Below are 16,022 nucleotides of genomic sequence, written 5' to 3' on the forward strand. Positions count from 1 at the left end.
GAAGTCATCATCTAAAAATAATGAGCTAATTAAATTTGTCTGAAGTATAATATATGAAAACATCAAATTACTATGTTGTACATCTAAAACTAATAAAGCATTGTAGATCAACTATGCTTCAATAAAATTTTTAATTTAAAAATTAAAAAAATGAGTAAGTGATATATAAAGGAACAGGGATGACTCACATAATAATTATTCTGAATGAAATAATTCAGAACAAAATATTGTATATAGCACAGTTTCTTTTGCATATATTTCTGGAAAGTGCAAACCAATATATAGTGACAAGAAGTAGACTGGTTGTTGCTGTTTCTTTGGAATGAGTGGGCTGTGGAGGGGCATGTAGGGGAATTGAAATACTTTGGTCTAATGGCTTTGTTCACTATTTTGATTGTGACAACAACTTCCTGGATGCATACACATGCCCAATATATTAAAGTATAGAGTTTATTATACATTCTCTGTATGCCAATTATACCATAATACAGATATTTTCAAAAAAGAGGTTGAGATCATTCCAAGATATTTTCAGCTCCTGAAAGTGTAATATTTGCTCAGTCAGATTCAACTCTTTTTGACCCCATGGACTGTAGCAAGCCAGGCTCCTCTGTCCACAGAATTCTCCAGGTAAGAATACTGGAGTGGATTGCCATTTCCTTCTTCAGGAGATCTCCTAGGGAAAAACAAACCAAAAAAAGTGAAAATGAATGATTTGCTTTTGTTCTTGTGGAGAAAACATAAATGCACACAAGTGAACTGTTGTCAGCTTGAAAAGTTGTATGACAGCAATGTGGATGACACAGAGTGGGTCCCAAAGGAAGGTGCACGTACATCTGCCTTGGAGTGTTAAGGAAGGAATGCTTGACTTAGTTTGTGCATGCTAAGCCACTTCAGTCGTGTATGACTGTGTAATCCTATGGGCTGTAGCCCCCCAGGCTCCTCTGTCCATGGGACTCTCCAGGCAAGAATATTGGAGTGGTGGCCATGTCCTCTTCCAGGGGATCTTCCTCACCCAGGGATTGAATCTACATCTCCAATATCTCCTGCATTGGCAGGCAGGTTCTTTACCACTAAAGTTTATCACTAAAGACTTACTTCAGGATTAGTTATTTTTCTCTTACTTCCCTACATGCTTCCCTGGGGGCTCAGATGGTAAAGCGTCTGCCTACAATGCAGGGGACCTGGGTCAGGAAGATCTCCTGGAGAAGGAAATGGCAACCCACTCCAGTATTCTTGCCTGGAAAATGCCATGGATGGAGGAACCTGGTAGGCTACTGTCCATGGGGTCGCAAAGAGTCGGACACTACTAAGCGACTTCACTTTCACTTTCCCTACATACTACTCAAACCCTCAAAGGGAAAATTGAGGAGAGAAGACAGAAATAAAAGCCACAGAGTGTTTTGAATTATTTTCTGGAGGCAACAATTAGCGAAGTTGGTCTTGCTCCTTGGAGAAGATTTTGGGATCTAATGAGACCAAGAAGGTCTGGCCTTTACAGTGACTGGGGAAGTCCATCTGACATATAACAGGCAAGGGCTGGATGTCCTGCAAGGCCAGGGAAGTGAAAATAGAAACAAATGGAAAACAAAACAAACACCTAACAGTCCATTATCCTATTGTCTATCTACCTATCAACCTATCTATATACTTATCACCTATCTGCCTATTTTGTCACCATAAGCAAAGTGCTTTATTTCTTGTCTTCTAATTCCTAATCAGTGAACATCCTGCTGCATAGGATTGCTGTGAGAATGAGATGAGATAATGTATAAGGATTTCAGCAAAATACCAAACACATTGTTTACTAAATGTTAGCTATTATTATCAAGGAAAATTAGGTTTATTGAAGGGAAAAACAGAAAAGTTAAAAAGATAAACAGTCCCCACCATGTTAACTATCTCCATTTTGGGATTGGTATGCCATTCCAGACTTTCAAATAGTTATAACTTAAAAAAAAATCATTTCTGTTATTAAAGCACTTCTGAGGAGGAAGAAAGAATCAATGACCATACCAACAAACAAAAAATGCATTTTACAAATGGGGATGTATTCAGATTTTTCTATCTTCAGAACTGTAACTTAGAGCAAAACCTCTTTCTCAAATCTTTTGGAACATTAAGAATAGAGGTTTGATAAATGCTCTATGATGACATATGCATGAGTGATTAAGGCAAGAGAAGATTGGTTGTTTTTCCATAACATCATATACATTTATCAAAGATGGGGATTAATATTTGGAAAATATATCTTTGTAGTTTTTGTGGTATAGAATAATAAGGAAGATTTTTGCTAACTTTGAAATGACATTTCTTTATCTCAAGAAGCTACATAAAACATAAAGTGAATGATTCATATTTGGCAATAGTATTGAAAAATAAGAAAAAACCATAAGACTCTGAGCAGCCTATATGAAAGTCAAAGCTTTTGATATAAATAATGTAAATTTAGGAGGGAAAAAACAATAAATTCTGGGTTTATTTTTTTAAGTTTTTAGGTTAGCCTGTCTGCCATTTGAAACTCAATAAAATCTAAATAATACAGCTAAGAATCTAGATTTCCTACAAGTCACTAGTGTTTAAAGACAGTAGGTCCTCTTGAATTGGACAGCATATATCATCATATGGCCCATGAGATTCTATTAATTAATATCCATGGCCTGCCATGGGGTGTGTGTCTGAGAGGCACTGTATGAATTCAGGTTATGTTTATTTCAGAATGGCTAAAGGACACTGCAGAATAAAGACTATGTGTACTTTGAAAATAGAGCAAAAGACTTGGCAGAATGTAGAAATACTTCAAAGAAGAGACTTCTAACTCCAGGGTAAAAGAGATTCATCTGCATGAGGCAGGAAAAGGCATGGAAAATGGGTCTTCTTTGTCTTGAATTTTTTATTTCTAATATGACAAAATGCATTAATTAATGAGTTTTCTTTCCATCAGCTTTTTAAGAAAACATATGTAGCTTATCAGACTAAATAAAACACATCCTTTCCAGAAAATGTTCTATTATTTCCAGTTATTTTTCTAAATAATTTGGCTGCAATATAGTGACTGCTGGAGCTTCTTTGGTAGCTCAGCTGGTAAAGAACCCACCTGCAATGCAGGAGACCCCGGTTCTATTCCTGGGTCAGGAAGATCCCCTGGAGGAGGTCTTGGCAACTGACTCTTATCGACAGAGGAGCCTGGTGGGCTACAGTCCATGAGGTTGCAGAGAGCACAGTACACCTCAGTTCAGTTGCTCAGTCGTGTCCAACTCTTTGCAACCCCATGAATCTCCGCTTGCCAGGCCTCCCTGTCCATCACCAACTCCTGGAATTCACTCAAACTCACTTCCATTGAGTCAGTGATGCCATTCAGTCATCTCATCCTCTGTCTTCCCCTTTTCCTCTGGCCCCCAATCCCTCTCAGCATCAGAGTCTTTTCCAGTAGTCAAATCTTCTCATGAGGTGGCCAAAATACTGGAGTTTCAGCTTTAGCATCATTCCTTCCAAAGAACACCTAGGGCTGATCTCCTGTAGAATGGACTGGTTGGACCTCCTTGCAGTCTAAGGGACTCTCAAGAGTCTTCTCCAACACACAGTTCAAAAGCATCAATTCTATGGCACTCAGCCTTTTTCACAGTCCAACTCTCACATCCATACATGACTACTGGAAAAACCATAGCCTTGACTAGACAGACCTTTTTTGGCAAAGTAATGTCTCTGCTTTTCAATATGCTACCTAGGTTGATCATAACTTTTTGACCACAAATTATGTATTTAGAATATATCTCAACATATGGAGACCTCTGATACAAGTGCCCCATAATGAGTTTCATGTAACAGCTTTAACATGCAGGAAAATTTTTAATTAATTTGTATTTTAATTGTATGCTAAAATAGTATATTTTAGTCAAAAGGGAAGGTAAAAGAAGGAAATAGACTAAAACTGTAAGATTAAAAATATCACTAATTCTAGTACGTGATATTAGTTATTTGCAGATTTATTAAAATATACTTCCACATGTGTATAACTGTGGTGGATTCATGTTGATGTATGGCAAAACCAATACAATAATGTGAATTAATTAACCTCCAATTAAAATAAATAAATTTATATTAAAAAATAAAATAAAATATACTTCCAACTTTTGTGTATATTAGAAAAATTCCATAATTTTATTATGAATGAGTGAAAGTCTTTCAGTCGTGTCTGACTCTATGTGACCCCATGAACTATACAGTTCATGAAATTCTCCAGGCTAGAATACAGAAATGGGTAGTGTTTCCTTTCTCCAGAAAAGATTATTGATGGGCTCAAATAAGATGAGTAATGTAAGTGAAAAGCTTTCAAATGAAAAGACTGTATAAATTACTTCAGTTTTTCTGTGCAATAGAGAATAATGTGTTTGCTTTCAGTTGACTACAAAAACATAATTACTTCCAGTTTCAATTAATGTTCAGTTCAGTTCAATTCAGTCACTCAGTCGTGTCCAAATCTTTGCAACACCATGAACCGCAGAATGCCAGGCCTCCCTGTCCATCACCAACTCCCGAAGTTCACCCAAACTCATGTCCATTGAGTCAGCGATGTCATTCAACCATCTCATTCCCTGTCAGCTCCTTCTCCTCCTGCCCTCAATCTTTCCCAGCATCAGGGTCTTTTCCAATGAGTCAGCTCTTTGCCTCAAGAGGCCAAGAATTGGAGTTTCAGCTTCAACATCAGTCCTTCCAGTGAACACCCAGGACTGATCTCCTTTAGGATGGACTGTTTGGATCTCCTTGCAGTCCAAGGGACTCTCAAGAATCTTCTCCAACACCACAGTTCAAAAGTATCAATTCTTGGGAACTCAGCTTTCTATATAGTCCAACTCTCACATCCATACATGACTATTCGAAAAACCATAGGCTTGATTAGACACACCTTTGTTAAAAAAGTAGTGTCTCTTCTTTTTAGTATGCTGTTGAAGTTGGTCTTAAATTTCCTTACAGGGAGTAAGCGTCTTTTAATTTCATGGCTGCAATCACCATCTGCAGTGATTTTGGAGCCCGCCAAATAAAGTTAGCCACTGTTTCCACTGTTTCCCCATCTATTTCCCATGAAGTGATGGGACCGGATGCTATGATCTTCATTTTCTGAATGTTGAACTTTAAGCCAACATTTTCACTCTCCTCTTTCACTTTCATCAAGAAGCTCTTTAGTTCCTCTTCACTTTCTGCCATAAGGGTGGTGTCATCTGCATATCTGAGGTTATTGATATTCCTCCCGGGAATCTTGATTCCAGCTTGTGCTTCTTCCAGTCCAGCGTTTCTCATGATGTACTCTGCATAGAATTTATATAAGCAGGATGGCAATATACAGCCTTAACACACTCCTTTACCTATTTGGAGTCAGTCTGTTGTTCCATGTCCAGTTCTAACTGTTGCTTCCTGACCTGCATTCAGGTTTTCAAGAGGGAGGTGAGGTGGTCTGATATTCTCATCTCTTTCAGAATTTTCCAGTTTCTTTAGATTCACACAGTCAAAGGCAGTAAAGCAGAAATAGATGCTTTTCTGAAACTCTTTTGTTTTTTTTGATGATCCAGCAGATGTTGGCAATTTGATCTCTGGTTCCTCTGCCTTTTCAAAATCCAGCTTGACCATCTGGAAGTTCATGGTTCACATATTGCTCAAGCCTGGCTTGGAGAATTTTGAGCATTACTTTACAGGCTTGTGAGATGAGTGCAATTGTGTGGTAGTTTGAGCAATCTTTGGTGTTGCCTTTCTTTGAGATTAGAATGAAAACTGACCTTTTCCAGTCCTGTGGCCACTGCTGAGTTTTCCAAATTTGTTGGCATATTTAGTGCAGCACTTCACAGCATCATCATTCAGGGTTTGAAATAGCTCCACTGAAATTCCATCACCTCCACTAGCTTTGTTTGTAGTGATGCTTCCTAAGGTGCACTTGACTTCATATTCCAGGATCTGGCTCTAGGTGAGTGAACACTCCATCATGATTATAGGGTCGTGAAGATATTTTTTGTACAGTTCTTCTGTGTATTCTTGCCACCTCTTCTTAATATCTTCTGCTTCTGTTAGGTCCATAGCATTTCTGTTCTTTATTGAGCCCGTTTTTGCAAGAAATGTTCCCTTGGTATCTCTAATTTTCTTGAAGAGATCTCTAGTCTTTATCATTCTGTTCTTTTCCTCTATTTCTTTGCATTGATCGCTGAGGAAGACTTTCTTATCTCGCCTTGCTATTCTCTGGAACTCCGCATTTAATTGGGTATATCTTTCCTTTTCTTTTTGCTTCTCTTCTTTTCACAGCTATTTTTAAGCCCTTCTCAGACAGACATTTTGCTTTTTTGCATTTCTTTTTCATGGGGATGGTCTTGATCCCTGTCTCCTGTACAATGTCAAGAACCTCTGTCTATAGTTCATCAGGTACTCTGTCTATCAGATCTAGTCCCTTCAATCTATTTTTCACTTCTACTGTATAATCATAAGGGATTTTATTTAGAGCATACCTGAATGGTCTAGTGGTTTTCCCCACTTTATTAAATGTAAGTCTGAATTTGGCAATGAGGATTCTGTCATTTCAGGGATTGCATCCAAGTACTGCATTTTGGACTCTTTTGTTGACCATGATGGCTACTGCACTTCTTCAAAAGGATTCCTGCCCACAGTAATATATATTATGGTCATGAGTTAAATTCATGCATTCCAGTCCATTTTAGTTTGCTTATTTCTAGAATGTCGATGTTTTCTCTTGCCATCTCCTGTTTGACCACTTTCAATTTGCCTTGATTCATGGACCTAACATTCCAAGTCCATTCATTAATTCCAGGTCCATTAATATAAATTAATGTATATACATTCAACTTATATTTCTAAAGAATAAAATAAAAATGATTAATTTTCATATACTCTGTTGGAAATAATAGTACTTGTCATCCTTTTGTTTTTATCAAATAATGCACTTTTAAGTTGTTTTATGGGCTTCCCTAGTGGCTAAGAGTTTATAGCATCTGCCTGCAATGTGAAAGACATGGGTTCAATCCCCACATTGGGAAAATGCCCTGGAGAAGGAAATGGCAACCCACTCCAGTACTTTGCCTGGAAAATTCCATAGACGGAGGAGCCTGGTAGGCTATAATCCAGGGGATCCCAGAGTCATTGTTGCAAAGTTGTTTCATGCATTTTGGCAAGGTTATCACCAGCACTGAGTGATCTGCTGTATGCATTCTCAATCACTTAGATATCTGTTAAAATATAAAGAAACATTTAGAAAAGAAATATAAAAGATCAGTAAAACATGAGGAGGAACTCTGAAATTTGTTGTCAAAATTTAGGAAATCAAAGGTCTAAAAATAATGCATATTGTTGAGAAAACATAATGGTCTTTCTGTATCATAACCCTAAAAGATAAAGCTTTTATATATTTATTAATATTTTTCTTCTTTTAAAATGTAAAAAAGTATGATAAATTACATTGAAATCATGAAAAACTTATTTCCAATTTTGATTTTTAAGAATTTTAACTATTGTTATAATCTGAAAACATAGATTAAAAAATAGGTAATTTTTTTTGTTTTCTTTTTCAAAAAAAGAAAATTTCTTTTTTAGAAAGTAAAGTGGCTATTTTTTAAGTAACAATCTCTCTACCTAAATAATTTAGGACATAACTATTAGCGTCTTTAAAAGAAATAATTTACTTTTTTTTTTAAACCACAACTAAATAAAATGTACCTTATATTGATTTCCATATAATGAAAAAAAAACACATAAAACTTTTATAAAATTTTTATTTGTAGTATGATTCCATCTCAGAACTTTTAAAACTTTCTTACTGTTCAGTATACATTTCACTGATACAAATTAAATTTTCTTTTCAAATTTAACTGGCAAATAACAGAGTATAAAGCATGTATTTCTAGAAATATATGAACAAGGAACAGAAGCAAATGACAGTTTAGATTCAGCTTGTTAATCTTTTTCCCTCAATAAAAATAACCTGCAAATTGAGAATTATAATAAGAAACTATGGCAGGATGAACAGTGAGATATTAAAGTTTCTCAAATAATAGAGTTGAACAACTTGGACTGCAAACTGGGTTTGTCATTGTCAAGGAACTATTGGTAAGTGCATATAACCAGCCTATATAAAGAAACATTTTAGTCTGTATGACTTGCTTATACTTATAATAAACAGTCACTTCACAGGAAACAAATGATAATAATATTTTCATGTAGAATCCATTTATATCAAGGAGCCCTCTAGTTATTTTATTTCCCAAGTAGCTTAACTCAGGAAAGGTGTTTGGCCAGTGCAAATAAGCACTCTTAAGAGTAGGCATATTTTAAGAGTGATCAACTATAACATTGATTTAAATAAATTTGAACCAATGCTGATGACATCTAGTCATCTAAAAATGTCCTAGAAAGACTTAGTTACAAATTGACAGCTATTCATAAATACCTAATTAAAATATCCCTGAGACACCTTGGCTCTGATCAGGGAAATGAAACTAAATTATGTAACTAAAAATGTATTGAAGCAAATCCACATGTAAGTTTTAGATTGACACAGATTATAAATTTAATAGGTGTTCAAATGAAATACTCTCTGGGTTAGAGAGTTGTAGATAAAACTAGAGGAGACTTGTAAAATTATAATTTTTTATCTAAAATTTCTGGAATCTGGTTAGTATGATGACTAAGTAAACTGGTATACCAATGCAAATTCTTATTTGTGTATTGGTATACCAGGTACAAGCAGATGTCAACACCTTGATCCTCAAATCACTGTGATGTTACAGAAACTTCTCTTTTCTGAAAGACGTTATTTTTTTTGTTTGTTTTTTGGTGATTTTGCATAATTCTAGACATTTTCTTTAATTTTATTAATATAGTGTAATATCAATAAGGTCAAAGTAAGATCAGGATGGATATGTCAGTGTGCATTGTCATTCTGGAATAAAATTGAGAATTAGTACAAGATATTGTAAGATAGGAGCATATCTTCGTTTTTCATTCTCTATTTTTTTTTTTTTTTACTCTCAACACCGATATTCTTTTCCTGAAGTTTATCAGAAAATATATCTTAACTACTGTCTATAAATTTCAAATGTAGAGATCAAAAAGAGAGAAACCATATTGGTTTTGATTTCTTGAAAACAAGAATTGAGATAAAGGATTTTACAAATTACATAAATAAAACATGAGACTATTTAGTAAATATTTTTGAATAGATTTAGATTAATAATTTTCATTGGAAGCAACCAAGAAAAAAATATGCCAGATAAATATGTGACAAAACATTTGACAGTTTCAGGGAATTTGGTGAAAAATCTATAACAGATGTAATATTCATTCCTCTTATTACCCATGGGGAATATTGCTAACTGATGGCATTATTTCCAAAAGAGCACGTATTTGAACTTAGAACTGTTTTTAATGTATCACTCCAGGCAATTTCTGTGAAACAATGAGAATTGTCTTTCAAGATGAAAATTATCTGCCATGCTTACCCTGGTACCAAAGAAGAAAAAATAGTCAAGTGAAAGTATAATATTTACCATGAGGCCTTACAAAGCTTGATTTTATAGTGAGGCAACTTCCAAGTCAGCTTTCTAGCTGTTAGCAAAGACACATGGCAATGAATAGAGAAAGTGAGAGATAGAAGAAATATTACTATAAGAGAGTAAATAAGTCATGGCCTTATTTGGGCAGAACATACTATGTCATTCTCATTGTGAACAGGTAAAACATTTCCAGTATACTTAGAAACATACACAATTACATGCACACACAATATTCTCCATTACTGTACACCACAACTGCATAAAAACTGAGCTGTGAAAATATTTATTTTCCCCAATAATAGTAACCGTAGTCATACTACCCAGAAAATAGAGTGGGTGTTGTTCATAACATGAAATTCTTGGCTAAGCTAGCTCTATGGATTTGGAGGCTAGTGACATTCTAGTTATTGAATCACTTTTAAGATAGAAAAGAAAAAAAGAAATTGGAAACTAGCCCATGTTCTGAAGCAAATGACAAGTAACCTCTGGACAAACTATTAGGTAGTTATTTAAAGATAATAATACTTTCAGTTCAGTTCAGTTCAGTCGACCCCATGGACTGCAACACACCAGGCCTCCCTGTCCATAGCCAACTCCTGGAGAATACTCAAACTCATGTCCGTTGAGTCAGTGATGCCATCCAACCATATCAACCTCTGTCATCCCCTTCTCCTTCTGGCTTCAATCTTTCACTGCATCAGGGTCTTTTCAAATGAGTCAACTCTTCACACCAGGTGGCCAAAGTACTGGAGTTTCAGCTTTAGCATTAGTCCTTCCAATGAACACTCAGGACTGATCTCCTTTACGATGGACTGGTTGGAACTCTTGGCTGTCCAAGGGACTCTCAAGAGTCTTCTCCAACACCACAGTTCAAAAGCATCATTTCTTCAGCACTCAGCTTTCTTTACAGTCCAACTTTCACATCCATATATGACTACTGGAAAAACAATAACTTTGACTAGATGGACCTTTGTTGACAAAGTGATGTCTCTGCTTTTTAATACACTATCTAGTTTTGTCATTGCTTTTATTCCAAGGAGCAAGCGTCTTTTAATTTCATTGCTGCAGTCACCATCTGCAGTGATTTTGGAGCCCCCCAAAATAAAGTCTGTCCCTCTTTCTGTTTCCACATCTATTTGTCATGAAGTGATGGGACCAGCAACCCCACGTCCAAGGAACAGGGGCTGAGTGGGCAAAGGAGGGCCTAGAGGAGCTACTCCACATTCAAGGTCAGGAGGAACAGCCATGAGGAGATACCCCAAAGTAAGGAGCAGTGGCTGTGCTTTGCTGGAGCAGCCGTGAAGAGATACCCCACGTCCATGGTAAGAGAAACCCGAGTAAAATGGTAGGTGTTGTGAGAGGGCATCAAAGGGCAGACACACTGAAACCATAATCATAGAAAACTAGCCAATCTGATCACATGGACCACATTGATGACATTGTCTAACTCAATGAAACTAAGCCATGCCATGTGGGGCCACCCAGGATGGGAGGGTCATGATGGAGAGGTCTGACAGAATGTGGTCCACTGGAGAAGGGAATGGCAAACCACTTCAGTTTTCTTGCCTTGAGAACCCCATGAACAGTATGAAAAGGCAAAATGACAAGATAATGAAAGGGGAACTTCCCGAATAGGTAGGTGCCCAGTATGCTACAGGAGATCAGTGGAGTAATAACTCCAGAAAGAATGAAGGGATGGAGCCAAAGCAAAAACAATAACCAGTTGTGGATGTGACCGGTGATAGAAGCAAGGTCCGATGCTGTAAAGAGCAATATTGTATAGGAACCTGGAATGTCAGGTCCATGAATCGAGGCAAATTGGAAGTGATCAAATAGGAGATGGCAAGAGTGAACATCGACATTCTAGGAATCAGCAAACTAAAATGGACTGCAGTGGGTGAATTTAATTCAGATGACCATTATATCAACTACTATGGGCAGGAATCCCTTAGAAGAAATGGAGTAGCCATCATGGTCAACAAAGGAGTCCAAAATGCAGTAATTGGATGCAATCTCAAAAAGAACAGAATGATCTCTGTTCATTTCCAAGGCAAACCATTCAATATCATGGTTTTCCAAGCCTATGCCCCAACCAGCAACGCTGAAGAGGCTGACATTGAATGATTCTATGAAGAATTACAAGACCTTTTAGAACTAACACCCCAAAAAGATGTCCTTTTCATTACAAGGGACTAGAATGCAAAAGTAGGAAGTCAAGAAACACCTGGAGTAACAGGCAAATTTGGCCTTGGAATATGGAATGAGGCAGGGCAAATGGTGATAAAGTTTTGCTAAGAGAACACACTGGTCATAGCAAATACCCTCTTCCAACAACACAAGAGAAGACTCTACACATGGACATCACCAGATGGTCAAGACAGAAATCAGATTGATTATATTGTTTGCAGCCAAAGATGGAGAAGCTCTACACAGTCAGCAAAAACAAGACCAGGAGCTGACTGTGGCTCAGATCATGAACTCCTATTTGGCAATAGCCAAATTCAGACTTAACTTGAAGAAAAAAGGTAAAACCACTAGACCATTCAGGTATCACCTAAAACAAATCCTTTATGATTATACAGTGGAAGTGAGAAACAGATTTAAGGGACTATATCTGAGACAGAGTGCCTGATGATATATGGACGGAGGTTCGTGATGTTGTACAGGAGACAGGGATCAAGACCATCCCCATGGGAAAAAAAAAATGCAAAAAAGCAAAATGGCTGTCTGAGGAGGCCTTACAAGTAGCTGTGAAAAGAAGAGAAGCAAAAAGCAAAAGAGAAAAGGAAAGATATAAGCATCTGAATGCAGAATTCCAACGAATAGCAAGGAGAGATGAGAAAGCCTTCCTCAGGGATAAATGCAAAGAAATAGAGGCAAACAACAGAATGGGAATGACTAGATATCTCTTCAAGAAAATTAGAGATACCAAGGGAACATTTCTTGCAAAGAAGGGCTCAACAAAGGACAGAAATGGTATGGACCTAACAGAAGAAGATATTAAGAAGAGGTGGCAGAGAGTGTTTTGCCTATGTTCTCCTCTAGGAGAACTCTCCTCATAGTTTGATAGTTTCTGGTCTTACATTTAGATTTTTAATCCATTTTGAGTTTATTTTTGTATATGGTGTTAGAAAGTGTTCTAGTTTCATTCTTTTACAAGTAGTTGACCGTTTTCCCAACACCACTTGTTAAAGAGACGTGAAACGAGCTTTCAGAATGGGAGAAAATAATAGCAAATGAAGCAACTGACAAACAACTAATCTCAAAAATATACAAGCAACTCCTGCAGCTCAATTCCAGAAAAATAAACGACCCAATCAAAAAATGGGCCAAAGATCTAAATAGACATTTCTCCAAAGAAGACATACGGATGGCTAACAAACACATGAAAAGATGCTCAACATCACTCATTATTAGAGAAATGCAAATCAAGGCCACAATGAGGTTCCATTTCACACCAGTTAGAATGGTTGCAATCCAAAAGTCTACAAGCAATAAATGCTGGAGAGGGTGTGGAGAAAAGGGAACCCTCTTACATTGTTGGTGGGAATGCAAACTTGTACAGCCACTATGGAGAACAGTATGGAGATTCTTTAATAAACTGGAAATAGAACTGCCTTATGACCCAGCAATCCCACTTCTGGGCATACACACTGAGGAAACCAGAATTGAAAGAGACACATGTACCCCAATGTTCATCGCAGCACTGTTTATAATAGCCAGGACATGGAAGCAACCTAGATGTCCATCAGCAGATGAATGGATAAGAAAGCCGTTGTACATATACACAATGGAGTATTACTCAGCCGTAAAAAAGAATTCATTTGAATCAGTTCCGATGAGATGGATGAAACTGGAGCCGATTATACAGAGTGAAGTAAGCCAGAAAGAAAAACACCAATACAGTATACTAACACATATATATGGAATTTAGGAAGATGGCAATGACGACCCTGTATGCAAGACAGGGAAACAGACACAGATGTGTATAACGGACCTTTGGACTCAGAGGGAGAGGGAGAGGGTGGGATGATTTGGGAGAATGACATTCTAACATGTATACTATCATGTAAGAATTGAATCGCCAGTCTATGTCTGACGCAGGATGCAGCATGCTTGGGGCTGGTGCATGGGGATGACACAGAGAGATGTTATGGGGAGGGAGGTGGGAGGGGGGTTCATTTTTGGGAACGCATGTAAGAATTAAAGATATTAAAATTTAAAAAATAAAAAACTTAAAAAAAAAAAAGAAAGAAAGCAGTGGTACATATACACAATGGAGTATTACTCAGCCATCAGAAAGAATACATTTGAATCAGTTCTAATGAAGTGGATGAAACTGGAGCCGATTATAGAGAGTGAAGTAAGCCAGAAAGAAAAACACCAATACAGTATACTAACGCATATATATGGAATTTAGAAAGATGGTAACAATAACCCTGTATGCGAGACAGCAAAAGAGATGCAGATGTACAGAAGAGACTTTTGGACTCCGAGGGAGAGGGAGAGGGTGGGATGATTTGGGAGAATGGCATTGAAACATGTATAATATCATGTAAGAAACGAATCGCTAGTTTAGGTTCAATGCAGGATACACGATGCTTGGGGCTGCTGCACTGGGATGACCCAGAGGGATGTTATGGTGAGGGAGGTAGGAGGGGGGTTCAGGAGTAGGAACTTATGTACACCCGTGGCAGATTCATGTTGATGTTTGGCACAACCAATACAGTATTGTAAAGTAAAATAATAATAATAATAAAATAAATAATTAATTAATTTTTTTAAAAAAGAGGAAGAAGTGGCACGAATATAGAGAAAAACTGTACAAAAAAAGCATCATGACCCAGATAATCATGTTTGTGTGATCACTCACCTACAGCCAGGAATCATGGAATGTGAAGTCAAGTGGGCCTTAGAAAGCATCACTATGAACAAAGCTAGTGGAATTAATGGAATTCCAGTGGAGCTATTTCAAATCCTGAAAGATGATGCTGTGAAAGTGCTGCACTCAATATGCCAGCACATTTGGAAAACTCAGCAGTTACCACAGGACTGGAAAAGGTCAGTTTTCATTCCAATCCCAAAGAAAGGTAATGCCAAAGAATGCTCAAACTACCAAACAATTGCACTCATCTCACAAGCTAGTAAAGTAAGGCTCAAAATTCTCCAAGCCAGGTTTCAGCAGTACATGAACCGTGAACTTCCAGATGTTCATGCTGGTTTTAGGAAAGGCAGAGGAAGCATAGATCAAATTGCCAACATCTGCAGGATCATTGAAAAAGCAAGAGCATTCCAGAAAAACATCTATTTCTGCTTTATTGACTATGCCAAGGCTTTTGACTGTGTTGACCGCAATAAACTTTTGAAAATTCTGAAAGAGATGGGAATACCAGACCACCTAACCTGCCTCTTGAGAAACCTATAAGCAGGTCAGGAAGCAACAGTTAGAACTGGACATGGAACAAAAGACCAGTTCCAAATAGGAAAAGGAGTACGTCAAGGCTGTATATTGTGCTTATTTAACTTATATGCAAAGTACATCATGAGAAATTCCAGGCTAGAAGAAGCACAACCTGGAATCGAGATTGCCAGGAGAAATATCAATCACCTCAGATATGCAGATGACACCACCCTTATGGCAGAAAGTGAAGAGGAGCTAAAAAGCTTCTTGATGAAAGTGAAAGAGGAGAGTGGAAAAGTTGGCTTAAAGCTAACATTCAGAAAACTAAGATTATGGCATCTGGTCCCATCACTTCATGGCAGATAGATGGGGAAACAGTGGAAACAGTGTCAGACTTTATTTTGGGGGGCTCCAAAATCACTGCTGATGGTGACTGCAGCCATGAAATTAAAAGACACTTACTCCTTGGAAGGACCATTGTGGACCAACCTAGACAGAATATTGAAAAGCAGTGATATTACTTTGCCAACAAAGGTCCATATAGTCAAGGCTATGGCTTTTCCTGTGGTCATGTATGGATGTGAGAGTTGGACTGTGAAGAAGGCTGAGCGCCGAAGAATTGATGCTTTTGAACTGTGGTGTTGGAGAAGACTCTTGAGCGTCCCTTGGACTGCACAGAGATCCACCCAGTCTATCCTAAAGGAGATCGGTCCTGGGTGTTCATTGGAGGGACTGATGTTGAAGCTGAAACTCCAATATTTTGGCCACCTCATGCAAAGAGTTGATTCACTGGAAAAGATCCTGATGCTGGGAGGCATTGGGGGTAGAAGGAGAAGGGGATGACAGAGGATGAGATGGCTGGATGGCATCACCGACTCGATGGACGTGAGTTTGAGTCAACTCCGGGAGTTGGTGATGGAGAGGGAGGACTGGCATGCTGTGATTCATGGGGTCGCAAATAGTCAGACACGACTGAACGAATGAACTGAACTGAACTGATGAGACCAGATGCCATGATCTTAGTTTTTTGAATGTTGAAATTTAAGTCAGCATTTTCACTCTCGTCTTTCACTTTC

Source organism: Ovis canadensis, chromosome 3 (genome assembly GCF_042477335.2).
Source record: "Ovis canadensis isolate MfBH-ARS-UI-01 breed Bighorn chromosome 3, ARS-UI_OviCan_v2, whole genome shotgun sequence".
In the NCBI taxonomy this organism is placed as follows: domain Eukaryota; kingdom Metazoa; phylum Chordata; class Mammalia; order Artiodactyla; family Bovidae; genus Ovis; species Ovis canadensis.